This window comes from Hylobates moloch, unplaced genomic scaffold (genome assembly GCF_009828535.3).
Source record: "Hylobates moloch isolate HMO894 unplaced genomic scaffold, HMol_V3 SCAFFOLD_1, whole genome shotgun sequence".
NCBI lineage: Eukaryota > Metazoa > Chordata > Mammalia > Primates > Hylobatidae > Hylobates > Hylobates moloch.
This window is the reverse complement of record NW_026652276.1, coordinates 145,123,664-145,138,834: the sequence shown is the minus strand read 5'-3', so window position 1 is coordinate 145,138,834 and position 15,171 is coordinate 145,123,664. Positions and strand designations below refer to the sequence as shown.

The 15,171-nt window shown below is 43.8% G+C and overlaps 1 non-coding gene across 1 annotated transcript; it reads right to left on the bottom strand.

Moving 5' to 3' along the window:
• Positions 1-1,437: 1,437 nt before the first annotated feature.
• On the bottom strand, positions 1,438-1,544 carry LOC116809959 (small nucleolar RNA U13). The gene has a single exon (XR_004370117.1). It is a non-coding gene; the product is annotated as a small nucleolar RNA U13 (small nucleolar RNA).
• Between the last annotated feature and the right edge of the window lie 13,627 nt (positions 1,545-15,171).

Genomic DNA, 15,171 nt, shown 5'->3' with positions numbered 1-15,171 from the left:
GCAGGACTACTCCCTGATGCAGTGTGTGTGTGTGTATATGTGTGTGTAACATTTTCTTTTTCTCTCAACATTCTTTTCCTGGAATGTTGCTGATACTTTCTGATCTGATTTTCAGTCTACTACTGGCTCCCTTTCCCTTTTGCACAGGTGCAAGTCTGAGGTTTTCTTCACCTGACAATTCTTTATCAGTAGATGGAATTTTAGAAATGGACTGGGAGATAGGCTATCCCTGCTGCACTTTTAGTTTCAGATCATCTTATCTGCATCCAGCGCCTGGCATTTGCTGCTTCCTGGAAACATAAAATTGTAAATTTGCTGGCTTTTTTTTTTTTTTTGCCTTAAGTAAAATTCTTTTCCTCTGTGATAATCAGCTCCTGGGAAATGCCAACTATGACCACATCCACCAGCCCTTTGATATGGCAGCTATGGAAGAAAGAATGATGTGGCCTGTTTGGCTTACTAATTTTTTCCTCCTCATGTAGGTCTATGGGAGCATTTAATGAACCCACATAGATTTGAAAAGGACCTCACAGAAATAGAGTAGAAATCAAATAGGAGTTGAAAACGTCAAATTAACTTCCTTGTGGGCAGGTCTTTAGCTTGAGATGGCTTCTTGAGCCACCTGAGCCAGAGCAGGAGGTGTCTGGCAGAAAGCCCTGGCAGACCTGCCCTGAGAAATGTTCTCTGACAAAGTGGCAGTGGAAGTGCTGCCTCTGATCGTCCTCAGGCACAAAACAGAAGGCAGAGATTTCACAAGGGGAGGGTGTTTTCATGTTTGGACCCCTGGCTTGTTGACTTTTGTCATCCCCTTTTGGCTGGTCACACACCCTGGCTCTGAGGCAGCGCTAGTCTCACCCTGGGCCTGGTGGGTGTAGGGGGGTGGGGCAGCGTGTTACCAGCTTCGGCTTTGCATCCAAGCTTGGAGGAGCTGACAGGGCCACAGACACAAGTGAAAGCTCTTTCTCCACCTCGTGGAAGGGCAGAACCCTACTGCTGGGCACTCTTTTGAGCATGACTGTATATTGTGAACTCAGAGTTTCACTCACCCAGGGGTTGCTTGGTTGAGCCATTTACACTCAGGGTTTGAGGACCTTGCTTCTCTGACATTTCCCGGATGTGGTTTGTGGTCGGATGCCCCCATGGCTTTAGATCAGCATTTTCTAGACACTGTTTCTGAGTCTTTTAAATTTCAAAGGACATCAAGATTGGGCTGTGTGACCTTTTCCACTAAGCTGCCTCACTTTATACTCACTTTATATCTCTGGCTTTTTTTTTTTTCTCATACTCTGCACTGCTTCCTCCCTACCCATCTCCTAATTTGGGTTTCTCTTTATCTCCTTATGCATGGCACTGCTTCTTTCAGTAGAAATAAATAAATAATGCACGATTTCCAATTTATAAATCATACATTCTCAAACTAAGATAAATTTTTTTTCACTTCAGACATAATTTGCCAACATCGAGTCATAACAAGATTTGAGGGAGGCACTTCTCACACATCAGCGTGAAAACCCAATCATCAAGCTCTTGAACCACAAAAGGATGGAGATGAAATTTTTTTGAAACATGTAAAAGTAGAAAGAAAAAATTTAAAAAATCCATTCTAATATAAAAAATGACCCTTTCCTTCCTGAATCTTTTTATTAGATGTTGACTAGATGCTGGCATTTCATTTATAAAAGTAAGCATGTCAAATGCCTACGGGCAAGGGCAGCTTTATAACCAAGGGAAACAGTGGGTGCAATGGAAAGAGTGTAGACTGATCTGGGTCTGAAACCCAGCACAACCACATCCTGGCCATGACTTTGGGCAAGTAATTTATCCTCTGTCGGCCTCAATGAGTAAAGTAGGAGTAGAAAATATGTTTCTTGGGAGTATTAAATGTTAGACTAAAAGCTATGCAAGGTCAGCCTTTCACAGGGAAGATGTTCAACAAATACTTGTGCAATGATAATATAATTTAAAAGTTAGAAAAATAGGCTGTGAGGAAGTGTAGGAAATGGGAGCACTTAGGGCTGGAGTGAGGGAGGGGTGTGAGGAAGAATCAGCTTGGCAGAGGAATTTCTAGGGCACATCTGATTCCACCCAGGAGGCTCATTTTGCTGCTGCAAAAACCCTGAAAGTGTGGAGCCCCCAATGCTGATTCATCTGAGAAATCGTCCCTGACTATCCTGCCCTTGTAGAGCAGGGAATTTTTTTTCCCCCTCTCTGCTCCTGCAGCACTTTGTGGCTTTTTATGAATTTATCACATTATAAAATCTTATAAAAATTGATAGCTGGATTCCTCACATGCTGTGAATCCCAGGGTAGGGATAACACCACACTCACCTTTGTATCCTCAGAGGTGCCCAGCCCGGTTTATTAGATGTCAGGGTAGATGGATATGTCCATGTATAGTGCACATTATCATCAGTGCAAATAAAGCTTTGCTGACTCAGAATGCTTGGAGGCGTGAAGATTTGTGTGTGGGTTTCTTTTTGCAGGAGTTGTTGGGAAGAGACTGTGGTGCAGCAGAAAGAAGGAAGGACAGACTCTAGAATGGAGAGATGCTATGTTCTGATTAGTTACATTTTCTCTACATTTAAAGTATACACAAATATCCCTTTTGGTTTCAGCCCTCATTCAAAGTTTCTGAAAATCCATAGGGATTCAATACTTCTTAAACTTTTCCACTGCAAAATACCCCAAGGCAAAGGGGAGTGACTACCAGCCTGATTGGGGTTGGGAAAAGTAGGGGCTAGGGTCAAAACCTGAAATTGTCTGCAGCACACCCACAACTTTAAAAAGTGTTTCATTGGCTGGATGCATGCGGTTTTAATTTTAGCACTTTGGGAGGTAGAGGCAGTAGGATTGCTTGAGCCCAAAGTTTGAGACCAGCCTAGGCAACATGGTAAAATCTAGTCTTTACAAAAAAATTAGCCAGCTGTGTTGGCCAGCACGTGTAGTCCCAGATACTCGGGATGCTGAGGCCAGAGGATTCCTTGAGCCCAGGAACTTGGAGATGCAGAGAACTGTGACTGTGCCACTGCACTCCAGCCTGAGCTCAAGAGAGCAAGACCCTGTCTCTAAAATAAATAAATAAATAAATAAAAATGCTTCATTTAATCTTTAAAATTCATGAACATGTTGCATTAAACATTATGATGAACTACATCCATTAATAATTCATTCCATCATCAATAATGACCCTCTCCTTCCTGAATCTTTTTACTAGCCAGACTAGATGTTGACGTTTCATTCATAAAAAATAAGCATGTTGGCCGGGCGCGGTGGCTCACGCCTGTAATCCCAGCACTTTGGGAGGCAGAGGTGGGCGGATCACAAGGTCAGGAGATCGAGACCATCCTGGCTAACACGGTGAAATCCCGTCTCTACTAAAAATGCAAAAAAAAAAAATTAGCTGGGCATGGTGGCGCGCGCCTGTAGTCCTAGCTACTCTGAGGCTGAGACAGGAGAATGGCATGAACCCGGGAGGCAGAGCTTACAGTGAGCTGAGATAGTGCCACTGCACTCCAGCCTGGGCAACAGAGCAAGACTCCTTATCCAAAAAAAAAAAAAAAAGGGCATGTCAAATACCTTCAGGCAAGGGCAGCTTTATGTTCAACTTTGTTTTTATACCATACATATACATAATTTTCCTCTCCAAATCTCTGAAGAAAATTGGGCTTTAGGAAGATGTGCCATGTTTATACCTTGACTTGGTTCTCCTCCTGACCTCTTTACTCCACACGCCCCCACAACCATGTAGCTCTTGGGGAGTGTGGGCCCAGGATTCCCAGGGCATGGTGTATTTTCCTGCCGTAGTAAATGCAGGTACAGTCATACACTGCAGAAGGCTGTTTCAGTCAATAATGGCCTCACATACAAAGGTAGTTCCAGAAGATTATAATTAGGCTGAAAAATTCCTATCGCCTAGTGATGTCATAGCCATTGTATCCTCAAAGCACAATGCATCACTCCTGTGTTTGTGGTGACCCTTGGTATTAACAAACCTATTGTGCTACCAGATATGTGAAAGTCTACCACGTACAATTATGTACAGTACATGATACTTGATGATAATAAATGACTATGTTATGGATTTATGTATTTACTATACCTCTTATTATTTTACTGTGTACACCTTTTACTTATGAAAATACCCTCGGGCAGGTCCTTTAGAAGGTATTCTCGAAGAAGGCATTGTTCTCATAGGAGATGATAGTGCCATGAGTGTTATTGCCTCTGAAGGCTTTCCAGTGGGACAGGATGTGGAGGTGAAAGACACTGGTATTGATGATCTTGACCCTGTGGAGGCCTGGGTGAATGTGTGTGTTTGTATCTTAGTTTTTAACAAATAAATTAAAAAAGTTAAAAACAAAATTAAAAATAGATAAAAGCTTATAGAATATGGATATAAAAAAAGAAAATAGGCTTGGTGCAGTGGTTCATACCTATAATCCCAGCACTTTGGGAGGCTGAGGTGGGCAGATTGCTTGAGCCCAGGGGTTCAAGACCAGTCTGGGCAACATGACAAAAACCCCATCTCTACAGAAAATACAAAAGTTAGCCAGGCACGGTGGTTCACACCTGTGGTCTCAGCTACTTGGGAGGCTGAGGTGGGAGGATCAGCTGAGCCCAGGAGGTTGAGGCTGCAGTGAGCTGTGATTGCACTACTGCACTCAGCCTGAGTGACAGAGTAAGACACTGTCTCCAAAAAAAAAAAAAAAAAAAACAAAAATAAAAGAAAATATTTTTGTGTAACTGTACAACATGCTTGTGTTTTAAGCTAAATGTTATTACAAATGAATCGAAAAGTTAAAAAATTAAAAAGTTTATAAAGTCAAAAAATTAGCTCAAGTTAATTTATTATTGAAGAAAGAAAAATATTTTTATAAATTTAATGTAGCCTGAGTGTACAGTGTTTATAAAGTCTGGAGTAGTGTTCTACTGTAGTACAGTACTACAGTAATGCCCTATGCCTTCACATTCACTCTCCACTAACTCACTGACTTATCTAGAGCAACTTCCAGTCCTACAAGCTTCATTCACAGTGAGTGCCTTATACAAATGTATCATTTTAAAATCTTTTATATCATATTTTCCCTGTACCTTTTCTATGTTTAGCTATGTTTAGATACATGTTTCTATGTTTAGCTATGTTTAGATACACAAATCCTTACCATTGTGTAATAGTTGCCTACAGTATTCAGTACAGTAACATGCTCAACAGGGTTGTAGCCTAGCCTACACCTAGGCTATACCATATAACCTCAGTGTGTGGTAGGCTCTGCCATCTGTTTGTGTGTGAGCACTCTATAATGTTTGCACAATGATGAAATCATCTAGTGATACATTTTATAGAACATATCCCCATCATTAAATGATGCATGGCTGTATTTGAAAAGTTAGGATATTATATCTCTAGATGACTAGTTCTCCCTGTTGGAGACTTTTCACATGAGGCCCAACTACAGAAATGAAACTAATAGGCCTAGATGAATCTTGGGGAAATCTATTTCTTTGCTTTATATTCCTATTATATGGCTATGGGTTGCATCAGTATTGATTCCATCTTCTTAGAAAGATGTTGCTTGACATGGGCCATAAACCTTCTGACTTGTAATTTTTATTACTTTTCTTTGTTTCTCTTAAAACATCAAGGAGAGAAATTGGGCCAATTAGAAGTTTTAGGTGGTCAAGGGCAGAGAATTTATGTCATGGGAGCAGAATTTGTCATTGAGAAACCCTTTCTGTCTATCCCAGTTCATACCCTTGGTACCACCAGGAAATAAAGGAGGATAGAAAGGAAACTACTTTGTTGAGGATCGATGCAAAGTATCATAGACCTAGGAAGGAGCCTCGAGTCCTTTGGCTCCCTTTATCACTTTTATGAGCAGAATGAAATAGATCATATGTGTACTTCTCTCTATAAGAGAAGGAAGACTATATGGTGTATGTTACAGCCTTCACTGCATAGAGTATGTGTGTGATTACATAGTCCTAGTTCTAGTCTCATTATCTTACCATACTAACCTATAAGAGCTGCTTGTGTCCAGTGAAAGGAAATACCACATCTTATTAGGAGCTACATACCAGGGTATGTAACTAACTAAGGGTACACATACTAGCTCGTGAATATGTAAAACTCTAGCCACATGCATGGGGGTATCGAATAAGTCTACTCTGGAAGTCTGCTTAACCATATCTAGAATTGACATTGGGTTGTCTAATTTGTATATACATAAAAACTACAGCTAAAACCAATCCTTTGGGGTTGCTTAGTTTACATATACATAAGATTTACAACGATATGGTTGGGGTAACAGAAACAGTATATATATACAGAACCAGGACAACCAAGAGGTGTCCATTAATTATAAGATCTCAAACATTCATACCTTCATGATACTTGCTCCTGCTACAGGGATACATTCTTTCCCTGAGCTGGGAGGGTGAGCCTCTGGAGAAAGGTTTTTGATATTGCTCTAATGAGAGCCCTCCTACTGAATCCAATCTCCAGTGAGAGCCTAGGCACCTGTGGATTGGTGAGGGCACACATCCATACCTACAGGGTGATAGTGCACAATCATGGATCCCACCTATAGGTTACTACTGTGGCCTTCTACTCCTACCCCAAAGACATGGTGTATGTATATTAACAGGAAGGCCTAGTTTAGATGTCAGGTAATTTTATATTGGATTATCTTTTGTTGTCTTCAATAATTTTATAATAAATAGAAATAATCTGAAAAGGCTACATCTAGTAGGTTTCTACATGATTGCATCAAAACCAGTGGAATAGATGAAGGAGGGTCACTGCAGGTCCTAGATCCCCCTAACTTTGATATGATGTTTCTCAGGTCTTATTCAGGATTTTTTTTTTTTTTTTTTTTTTGAGACGGAGTCTCGCTCTGTCACCCAGGCTTGAGTGCAGTGGCGCGATCTCGGCTCACTGCAAGCTCCGCCTCCCGGGTTCACGCCATTCTCCTGCCTCAGCCTCTCCGAGTAGCTGGGACTACAGGCGCCCGCCACCACGCCCGGCTAATTTTTTTATATTTTTAGTAGAGACAGGGTTTCACCGTGGTCTCGATCTCCTGACCTTGTGATCCGCCCGCCTCGGCCTCCCAAAGTGCTGGGATTACAAGCGTGAGCCACCGCGCCCGGCTTATTCAGGATTTTTTTCTAAATCTAAAAGATTTAGATGAAGTCTTTTCTCTTGCATTTCAGTAATTCCCTCCCTCCCTCCCTCCCTCCCTCCCTCCCTCCGTCCCTCCCTTCCTTCCTCCCTCCCTCCCTTCCTTTATTTGTTTTGAGACAGAGTCTCACTCTGTCACCCAGGCTGGAGTGCAGTGGCATGATCTTGGCTCACTGTACTCTCTGTTCTCTCTGTTAGGTTCAAACGATTCTCCTGCCCCAGCCTCCCAAGTAACTGGGACTACAGGCAGGTACCACCACACCCAGCTAATTTTTTGTATTTTTGGTAGAGATGGGGTTTCACCATGTTGGCCAGGCTGGTCTCAAACTCCTAACCTCAAGTGATCCACCTGCCTCGGCCTCCCAAAGTGCTGGGATTACAGGTGTGAGCCACCATGCAGAGCTTCTTTGTATTGCTCTTCTTTCTTTTCTTTCAAATTATTTAATGTTTCCTATTTATTCATTCAGCAGCCATTTATTGAGTACTCACCTGTCAGTGGGCTGCAGATGTATGGAAACTAACATGATCCCCATTCATGATCTCAATCTCTAGGGGGGCAAATAGGAGTAAATAGACACATAACCAGAACAATGACATAAATAATTTGGTACATGCAAGCAGAGAATTCCCAACACAGAGGAGAAACTTGTAGCCTGGCTGAGGATGGAAGGAGGTAGGTGGGGACTGTTTTTGAAGAAGGTGATGTTTGATCTAACAGCTAAAAGACAGGAAGGATTCAGCTAGGTGGAGAAGCTAGGGTTTCAGGCAAGTGGGGGAACAGAAAAGGGAGAGAACAGTACAGTCACATGTCGATTAACAAAGGGCATATATGCTGAGGGATGTGTTGATAGGCAATTTCATCACTGTGTAAACATCACGGAGTGTAGTGACACAAACCTAGATGACATGGCCTACTACACACCTAGGCTATATGGTATAGTCTATTGTGTCTAGGCTACAACTCTGTACAGCATACTACTGTACTGAATACTGTAGGCAACTGTAACACAATGGCAATACAATTGTAACACAATGGATTTAAATACATCTAAACATTAACAAGGTACAGTCAAAATGCAGTACTATAATCTTATGGGACCACTGTCATATATGTGGTCCATGATTGAGTGAAACATTGTTATGTGGCCCATGACTGTATGTGGAAAAGAATGGAAGACAACACAGCATGCATGAAAGGAGAACTTTAAATAAATGAGTCTGGCTGGAGGAAAGCATGAGTTGGAGGGAAGGATGAGAAACAAGCTTTGAGATAGAAGGAGGATTAGGCAAGGGCTTACTTGTGAAGTTGCAGGTCCGAAGATTCACTCATTGAATACTTATTAATGCTAGGCTCTGTTTTCAGATGTCTGGGATGCTGGGATGAACAAGGCAAATTCCCATTCCCATTCTAGTCTAGAAGTCAAACAATTAAAATACAACATCAACAGCAAAAGGAAAAAAGAAAAACATCAGATATTGCTAGGTTCTATGCAGAAAACTAAAATAGAGAGATCTGAAAAAAGTGACTATATTGGAGCAGAAACCCAGAAAAGGCCTGAGAGATGACATTTAGAGCAAGACAAGACATTTAGTGTGAATGGCAAGTAAGAAATAGTCATGCAGAGACCAGGAGGAGCTACACTCTAGGCAGGAGGAACAGCGTGTGCAAAGGCCTAAACCAAGAAGGAGCATCACCTGTGAGTGGGACAGTGAGGGACAGAGTAGGGGAGGAGAGAGGGGAGGACATGAAGTCAGGGAGGAAGGCAGAGATTATTATGCTGGGCAAAATTCCAGATATATATGTACTCTTGTTTGCTGTTGGATTTTCTTTATGAAAAGGCAGCAGTCAGGCTGGGCGTGGTGGCTCACGCCTGTAATCCCAGCACTTTGGGAGGCCAAGGCAGGTGGATCACCTGAGGTCAGGAGTTCGAGACCAGCCTGGCCAACATGGTGACACCCCATCTCTACCAAAAATACAAAAATTAGCCGGGCGTGGTGGCAGACACCTGTAAGCCCAGCTACTCTGGAGGCTGAGACAGCAGAATCTCTTGAACACGGAAGGTGGAGGTTGCAGTGAGCAGAGATCGTGCCACCACACTCCAGCCTGGGTGACAGAGCGAGACTCCGTTTCAAAAGAAAAAAAAAGAGAAAAGGCAGAGGTCTTAGATGACCAGAAGAGAGGAGCCTTGCCTTGTATTCTGGGACATGAGCCAGAATTGAGGATTGTAGTCAATTAAAGGCACTGCCTGAACCCAGGTAAAGCTCCCACTCACCCACTCTGCTGGCTTCACACAGGGCTTTGCTGTTCTGAAGGAGTTGTGAATCTAGTGAGGTCATCTTCAGTGGAAACTTTATATTTATACTTGGCTATTTTGTTATTTTATTCAAATACATCTAGTGGATATTAACAAAAGAGGTTTCATAACCAAAGGCTCAGTGCAGGAAATGAGGGAGAAGGTGGAGTGCGTGGGGAGGGAGGTGACGGGAGCTGGTGCAGATGTGTGTCTGACTCTTGCTCAGCACCCTTTTCCCCTTGTACTGCCACTTCATCGGGGGTCCTTTCCACCTCACCCCCAGTTGTGCTCTCTCTCTGATCCTGGGGAAAAACATGCCACTACTAGCACATTTGTCCTAAGAGTGTTTCTGTCAAACTCAGGAGAGAACGGTTTTGGCTGTAACGATGAAGAGTGGGCAAGGAACAGGCAAACCCACTTTAAATATGGGTGGGCCTTCTTTTCTTTCCCCACTTTCCCTTGGTTGGACATTTGGGAAGTAGCTGTCCAAATCCAAAAGGCAGCTCTCCTAGCTTTCCAGACGGAAGGGGTGGGAAGTAGAGAGGGGCTGGGGGAGTGGAGTGTGGCTTGTGAAGAGGATCCCAGGGAAGAGCTGGACTGCACAATGTTGATGAGGGTTGGAGTGTTGCCTACGTCAAACCATTGCTGCCCTGTGACATCCGATGGAGGTTGTAAGGTATGTTCGTTCATTCCCCCACTGCTATAAAGAAATAGCCGAGACTGGGTAATTTATAAAGAAAAGAGGTGTAATTGGCTCATGGTTCCACAGGCTGCACAGGTAGCATGGCTGGGGAGGTCTCAGGAAGTTTTCAATCTTGGTGGAAGGTGAAGGGGAAGCAGACATATCTTATGTGACCAAAGCAGAAGAGAGAGGGCAGAGGGGACGTGCCACACACTTTTAAACAACCAGATCTGGTGAGAACTCACTATCAGAAGAACAGCAAAGGGGACATGCACCCCCATGATCCAATCACCTCCCACCAAGCCCCTCCTCCAACATGGGAGATTACAATTAAACATGAGATGTAGGGACACAAATCCAAGCCATATCATAACACTTCTTCAGGGAGCCTGACAGCATTGCTCCTAACACCCCATAGCTCCTTTTCTCTCCTCCATGCATTACTGTGAGAGGACTTTACTGTCCAGTTCTTGCCCTCTGAGAATATAACATTTTTGGTGTAACAGTGGATGCTGTATATCATCCATTTTTCCAGAGAAACTAAGTTGTACTTCTCTTTTCCTTGATCCCAGTTTCTAGGAGCTAATACTGTGTCCGGAATTGGTGGGTTCTTGGTCTCACCAACTTCAAGAATGAAGCCGCAGACCCTCGCGGTGAGTGTTACAGTTCTTAATGGTGGCGTGTCCGGAGTTTGTTCTTTCTGATGTTCGGATGTGTTCGGAGCTTCTTCCTTCTGGTGGGTTCGTGGTCTCGCTGGCTCAGGAGTGAAGCTGCAGACCTTCACGGTGAGTGTTACAGCTCATAAACCCAATGTGGACCCAAAGAGTAACCAGCAGCAAGATTTATTGCAAAAAGCAAAAGAACAAAGCTCCCACAGTGTGGAAGGGGACCCAGCCGGTTGCCACTGCTGGCTCGCACAGCCTGCTTTTATTCTCTTATTTCGCCCCACCCACATCCTGCTGATTGGTCCATTTTACAGACAGCCAATTGGTCTGTTTTACAGAGAGCTGATTGGTCCATTTTGACAGGGTGCTGATTGGTGCGTTTACAATCCCTGAGCTAGACACAAAAATTCTCCACCTCCCCACTGGATTAGCTAGATACAGTGTCGATTGGTGCATTTACAAACGTTGAGCTAGACACAGAGTGCTGATTGGTACATTTACAAACCTTGAGCTAGATACAGAGTGCCAATTGGTGTATTCACAATCCCTTAGCTAGACATAAAGATTCTCCAAGTCCCCACCAGATTAACTAGATACAGAGTGACAATTGGTGCGTCCACAAACCCTGAGCTAGACACAGGGTGCTGATTGGTGTGTTTACAAACCTTGAGCTAGATGCAGAGTGCTGATTGGTGTATTTACAATCCCTTAGCTAGACATAAAGATTCTCCAAGTCCCTACCAGACTCATGAGCCCAGCTGGCTTCACCCAGTGGATCTCGGACCAGGTCTGCGGATGGAGCTGCCTGCCAGTCCCACGCTGTGCGCCCGCACTCCTTAGCCCTTGGGCGGTGGATGGCACCTGGCGCTGTGGAGCAGGGGGTGGTGCTCTGTTTGGGGAGACTCAGGCCTCAGGCCGCGCAGGAGCACACCTGACTTCTGAACTTCTTTTCCCTCAGGCGCGGGGTCGGGTGGGGGGAGAGACTCAGGCATGGCGGGCTGCAGGTCCTGAGCCCTGCACCGCCGGGAGGCAGCTAAGGCAGCTAAGGCCCGGCGAGAAATCGAGCGCAGCGCCAGTGGGCCAGCACTGCTGGGGGACCCGGCGCACTCTATGCAGCTGCTGGCATGGGTGCTAAGCCCCTCACTGCCCGGGCCGGCAGGGCCGGCCGGCTGCTCGGAGTACGGGGCCCGCCAAGCCCACGCCCACCTGGAACTCTAGCTGGCTGGCAAGCGCCGCGAGCAGCCTGGGTTCCCACCCATGCCTCTCCCTCCACACCTCCCTGCAAGCCCAGGGAGCCGGCTTCGGCCTTGGCCAGCCAAGAGAAGGGCTCCCATGGTGCAGCGGTGGGCTGAAGGGCTCCTCAAGCGCGGCCAGAATGGGCACCGAGGCCGAGGAGGCACCTAGAGCGAGTGAGGGCTGTGAGGACTGCCAGCACGCTGTCACCTCTCAATACTTCTCCTGGCTTCTGGGCCCTTAAAGCTGTCCATAACCAAGGTGAGGACAGTGAGCAGCAATAGAATGGAAGATGCCTGCATGTGTTCTGTGAGTCCATATATGTGTGTATAAATGCCCAGAAAAAGGTCTAGAAGGTTACACATAAAGCTGATAACAGTGGTTACTTTTGTAGACGCAGGAAGAGGACCACAATTGGGGCGATCAAAGGGGATGTTAGCCTAGCATTTAGATTTTTATAAGGAGCATGTATTAATGTATTGCTTATATAACTAAATGTATAATTAAAATTAATTTGCAATTCCAGAACTGAAAAAAAAATTGGAAAGGATGAGGCTGCTGTGGTTGCGATCTGAGCTGAGGACTCAGGGATGGGAGAGAGTAATGAGTCTAATGTGAAGACTGGGCTGGGGAGTTGTGACAAACAGCTAATAAGGGAAGGGTCAGATCAGGATGACTTTGAATGTTAGGCAGAAGTAAGCCTTGTTTTTGTTGGTATTTTAGTATTTGGGGCAGAGGAATCATGCCAAATGTTTGTGAATAAAATAAATATATAATTTAATAAATTAGTATTGACTCGGTTTAGAAAAAGAGAGAAATTATTAGGTGATTGTGGAATTTGGATTGTGTCCAAACTATTAACACATAGTGTATATCTCAAGCAGGACATCTTGGGTTTAAGGATTTATGTTGTGTGTTCTTTACCCCCAGCTCTTTAGTAGCTAGTGATTGACAGCATGTCAGGAGAAATTTTGGCCCCAGATAATCCTCAAATGACCACAGTGTGGTGTTCCCCAAGCTGAGTTCCGTGGAACACTAGTCCTTGAGAGAGACAGGGCTGTGTGATCAAATCTGGTTGGGAAGGACAGACTACCACACTTCCCTCTTGAAGGGTCACAGTGTATTTTGGAATAGTAAAACCTCTGAGAAGTGCTGCAAGAAAGAAGTTCAGAAGTCAGGTGAGCTTCAGAGGAGTATAGTTAGTGGCTCAACGATGACATCAAGAATTCATCCCAGATAATTCCACATCAATTTCAAATTCAGGATGGTTCTTTTTATGGTCACAAGAGGGCTGTCACTGACAAGTAGGGCCTCATGCTTCCTTATTCATGTCCGGAAGAGGGAAGGGAGAGTGACAAAAAAACTTCTTTTCCAACTGTCTTTCCCTTCAGTTTGATTGGGCCAACTTAAGCCATGATAGTCACCCGGAGAGTGCTATGTACTGATTTACTCACACTAATCAGATCCACTGCTTGAAAGCTGGGAATGGAGTTAGCTTTCCTGAAGAACATGACTGTGTGGAGCAGGAGTAATTTTTGGGGAAAAAAAGGGAAGAATCCTGTTAGGAAAAAGGAAAGGTGGATGAGAGTATGCAACGCAATGCATGCAGTGCTGAGAGATGCAGTCTGTAGCAGGCAGACATAGCGGATGAAACTAGGAGCCCCAAGTGTGTGGAAGGCAGCAGGTGGCTGTGGCCAGAGGGAAGGGAGAGATGGTGCTAGCCAAGGGCATCAAGATGGGCCTGAAGGCAAGGGTACCTGACAAAGACACTGGTTGCTGCTTTCAGTGGTGGCTCAGGACTTTATTTATACTTTTGAAACTATGAGGATTTATTTAAAATTCTGTCACGTATGGAGTGGTTTAGAATTTTGGAGAATTTGAAAAAGAATTAAAATGCTGCTGAACTTTAAAGAGAACTAAATAAAGAACAAAGCAGCAGGAAGTGCTGCCTGTGGAATAAAGATGGGGTCTTCTTCTCCTTGAGGGTGCCAGGCATGAAAAGTGCCAAATGGCAATTTATTTTCTTTATATAAGTTTCTCCTGAAATACTTGTCTATCAAGGCTGTCAGACGTGAATGCAGTTGCAAAACGAGTGACTAACTTAATTTGAGAACTAAAAGTGTTTCCCTTATCTTTCTGCCTGTGACTCAACGTAACTGTTTTCTCTAGGAATGAGCGAATGTTAGGTCAGAGCCCTTTGGCACCCGAGATACTGAACTCCTAATTCACCAAATAAGATGCTTAAAAGTGTTTATGCTGAAAACTGACATTTCAGCTCAGTCTCTTCTAGTGTGATGTGGAAAACAGGTTGTGTTGCAGCAATTATCCAAATAGCAGATAGCAACTGTATACTTGTGCAGTTACTCATATTCTATATACATTAGGATACACATGATTAGAATGAGTATATACATAAATATATTAATGTATAGAGAAGGGTTGGTGAATTGGTGGGGAAGAATTTTCTTTATGGCTGTAGTTGTACCTCATTTTACATAAGTCTGTCCTCCCATGTGTAAAAATCAAAATTTAAAATAAATGGTGTCATTTTTTGAAGTACTGGGGAAACTTGCTAGTAACGAAATTCACTGGATAAGTTATTTTACAAAATGAATATGCATTTTTCTTTTATATAATTTCCATATATTGGTCTTGTTTATAGGAGGAGTATTCCTGATACAGCTGTTTCATTTTGAAAGTTAAAGGCGAAGGCCAGGTGTGGTGGCTCATGCCTGTAATCCCAGCTACTTGGGAGGCTGAGGCAGGAGAATTGCTTGAACCTGGTAGGTGGAGGTTGCGGTGAGCCAAGATTGCACCATTGCACTCCAGCCTGGGCAACAAGAGTGAAACTCCATCTCAAAAAAAACAAACAAACAGAAAATTAAAGGTGAAAAACCAGAAGAAGGCTTCAAATTTGTAGTAAATTTGGTAGGATAGCACTCTTCCTCACTCACCAAATGCGTAACATTTTTAGGATATCTATAAGCTAAGGAGAATGTAGAAGGAATCCGAGATCACTATGTTTTGAGGCAGTGTTTCTACTCTACGAATGTAAAATTTAGTTCTTCCTAATGAAATGAGCATTAGCCTTCTCTGTATGGCTCCTCTTTAACCATAGAC